Genomic DNA, 4,191 nt, shown 5'->3' on the forward strand with positions numbered 1-4,191 from the left:
CTGCAAACGCTATTTCCTTCCAAGGAAGGGTCGCATTTACTTTCATTTGAATCGTAGACGAGGAATACATAACACTTCGCAATAAATATTATATCTTATCATGAAACATAGATATGAGATGCAATATCTCGTTTTAAGAAGCATTAGAACTCTATTGCTACGATACCTAGACATCTGCAGACGGTATTTCCTAGCAAGGGAAGTGTCGCATTACCAATCATTTGAAGTGTAGACGAGGAATACATGGCACTTCGCAAATCATATTATATCTTACCATGAAACATAGAAATGAGATGCGATATCGCGTTTAAGAAGCATTAGAAAGCTATTGCTACGATACGTAGACCTCTGCAAACACTACTTCCTAGCGAGGAAGTATCGATTCACATTCATTTGAAGAGCAGACGAGGAATACATAACACTTCGCAAATCATATTATATCTTTACCATGAAACATAGAAATGAGATGCGATTTCCGTTTAAGAAGCATTAGAACACTATTGCTACGCTAGGCAGACATTTGCAAACGCTATTTCCTGGCAAGGAAGTGTCGCATTTACATTCATTTGAAGTGTAGAGGAGGAATACATGACACTTCGCAAGTCATGTTATATCTTACCATGAAACATAGAAATGAGATGCGATATCGCGTTTTAAGAATCATATGAACTCTATTGCTACGATACGTAGACATCTGCAAACGCTATTCCTAGCGAGGAAGTGTCGCATTTACATTCATTTGAATCGTAGACGAGGAATGCATAACACTTCGCAATGAATATTATATCTTATCATGAAAAATAGATATGAGATGCAATATCTCGTTTTAAGAAGCATTAGAACTCCTATTGCTACGATACTTAGACATCTGCAGACGCTATTTCCTAGCAAGGAAGTGTCGCATTTACATTCATTTGAAGTGTAGGCGAGGAATACATGACACTTCGCAAATCATATTATATCTTACCATGAAACAGAAATGAGATGCGATATCGCGTTTTAAGAAGCATTAGAAAGCTATTGCTTCGATACGTAGACTTCTGCAAACGCTAGATCCTTGCAAGGAAGTGTCGCATTTACTTCATTTGAATCGAAGACAAGGATGCATAACCCCTTCGCAATGAATATTATACCTTATCATGAAACATAGATATGAGATGCAATATCTCGTTTTAAGAAGCATTTGAACTCTATTGCTTCGATACGTAGACATCAGCAAACGCTATTTCCTTGCAAGGAAGTGTCGCATTTACATTCATTTGATGTGTAGACGTGGAATACATAACACTTCGCAAATCATATTATATCGTACCATGAAACATAGAAAATGAGATGCGATATCTCGTTTAGGAAGCATTAGAACATTATTGCTACGATAGGTAGACATCTGCAAACGCTATTTCCTTGCAAGGAAGTGTCGCATTTACATTCATTTGATGTGTAGACGAGGAATACATGACACTTCGCAATTCATATTATATCTTACCATGAACATAGAAATGAGATGCGATATCGCGTTTTAAGAAGCATTAGATATCTTTTGCTACGATACGTAGACATCTGCAGACGCTATTTCTTTGCAAGGAAGTGTCGCATTTACATTCATTTGAAGTGTAGACGAGGAATACATGACACTTCGCAAATCATATTATATCTTACCATGAAACATAGAAATGAGATGCGATATCGCGTTTTAAGAAGCATTAGAAAGCTATTGCTACGATACGTAGACATCTGCAAACGCTATTTCCTGGCAAGGAAGTGTCGCATTTACATTCATTTGAAGTGTAGAGGAGGAATACATGGCACTTCGCAAATCATATTACATCTTACCATGAAACATAGACATGAGATGCGATATCGCGTTTTAAGAAGCATTAGAACTCTATTGCTACGATACCTAGACATCTGCAGACGCTATTTCCTAGCAAGGAAGTGTCGCATTTACATTCATTTGAAGTGTAGACGAGGAATACATGACACATCGTAAATCATATTATATCTTACCATGAAACATAGAAATGAGATGCGATATCGCGTTTTAAGAAGCATTGGAAAGCTATTGCTACGATACGTAGACATCTGCAAACGCTATTTCCTAGCGAGGAAGTATCGCATTCACATTCATTTGAAGTGTAGACGAGAATACATGGCACTTCGCAAATCATATTATATCTTACCATGAAACATAGAAATGAGATGCGATATCGCGTTTTAAGAAGCATTAGAAAGCTATTGCTACGATACGTAGACCTCTGCAAACACTACTTCCTAGCGAGGAAGTATCGATTTCACATTCATTTGAAGAGCAGACGAGGAATACATAACACTTCGCAAATCATATTATATCTTACCATGAAAACATAGAAATGAGATGCGATTTCGCGTTTTAAGAAGCATTAGAACACTATTGCTACGCTAGGCAGACATTTGCAAACGCTATTTCCTGGCAAGGAAGTGTCGCATTTACATTCATTTGAAGTGTTAGAGGAGGAATACATGACACTTCGCAAGTCATGTTATATCTTACCATGAAACATAGAAATGAGATGCGATATCGCGTTTTAAGAATCATATGAACTCTATTGCTACGATACGTAGACATCTGCAAACGCTATTTCCTAGCGAGGAAGTGTCGCATTTACATTCATTTGAATCGTAGACGAGGAATGCATAACACTTCGCAATGAATATTATATCTTATCATGAAAAATAGATATGAGATGCAATATCTCGTTTTAAGAAGCATTAGAACTCTATTGCTACGATACTTAGACATCTGCAGGACGCTATTCCTAGCAAGGAAGTGTCGCATTTACATTCATTTGAAGTGTAGGCGAGGAATACATGACACTTCGCAAATCATATTATATCTTACCATGAAACAGAAATGAGATGCGATATCGCGTTTTAAGAAGCATTAGAAAGCTATTGCTTCGATACGTAGACTTCTGCAAACGCTATATCCTTGCAAGGAAGTGTCGCATTTACTTCATTTGAATCGAAGACAAGGAATGCATAACCCTTCGCAATGAATATTATACCTTATCATGAAACATAGATATGAGATGCAATATCTCGTTTTAAGAAGCATTTGAACTCTATTGCATCGATACGTAGACATCAGCAAACGCTATTTCCTTGCAAGGAAGTGTCGCATTTACATTCATTTGATGTGTAGACGTGGAATACATAACACTTCGCAAATCATATTATATCGTACCATGAAACATAGAAATGAGATGCGATATCTCGTTTTAGGAAGCATTAGAACATTATTGCTACGATAGGTAGACATCTGCAAACGCTATTTCCTTGCAAGGAAGTGTCGCATTTACATTCATTTGATGTGTAGACGAGGAATACATGACACTTCGCAATTCATATTATATCTTACCATGAAACATAGAAATGAGATGCGATATCGCGTTTTAAGAAGCATTAGATATCTTTTGCTACGATACGTAGACATCTGCAGACGCTTATTTCTTTGCAAGGAAGTGTCGCATTTACATTCATTTGAAGTGTAGACGAGGAATACATGACACTTCGCAAATCATATTATATCTTACCATGAAACATAGAAATGAGATGCGATATCGCGTTTTAAGAAGCATTAGAAAGCTATTGCTACGATACGTAGACATCTGCAAACGCTATTTCCTGGCAAGGAAGTGTCGCATTTACATTCATTTGAAGTGTAGAGGAGGAATACATGGCACTTCGCAAATCATATTACATCTTACCATGAAACATAGACATGAGATGCGATATCGCGTTTTAAGAAGCATTAGAACTCTATTGCTACGATACCTAGACATCTGCAGACGCTATTTCCTAGCAAGGAAGTGTCGCATTTACATTCATTTGAAGTGTAGACGAGGAATACATGACACATCGTAAATCATATTATATCTTACCATGAAACATAGAAATGAGATGCGATATCGCGTTTTAAGAAGCATTGGAAAGCTATTGCTACGATACGTAGACATCTGCAAACGCTATTTCCTAGCGAGGAAGTATCGCATTCACATTCATTTGAAGTGTAGACGAGGAATACATAACACTTCGCAAATCATGTTATATCTTACCATGAAACATAGAAATGAGATGCGATATCGCGTTTTAAGAATCATATGATCTCTATCGCTACGATACGTAGACATCTGCAAACGCTATTTCCTAGCG

The sequence above is a fragment of the Xylocopa sonorina genome, unplaced genomic scaffold (assembly GCF_050948175.1).
Source record: "Xylocopa sonorina isolate GNS202 unplaced genomic scaffold, iyXylSono1_principal scaffold0122, whole genome shotgun sequence".
Lineage (NCBI taxonomy): Eukaryota > Metazoa > Arthropoda > Insecta > Hymenoptera > Apidae > Xylocopa > Xylocopa sonorina.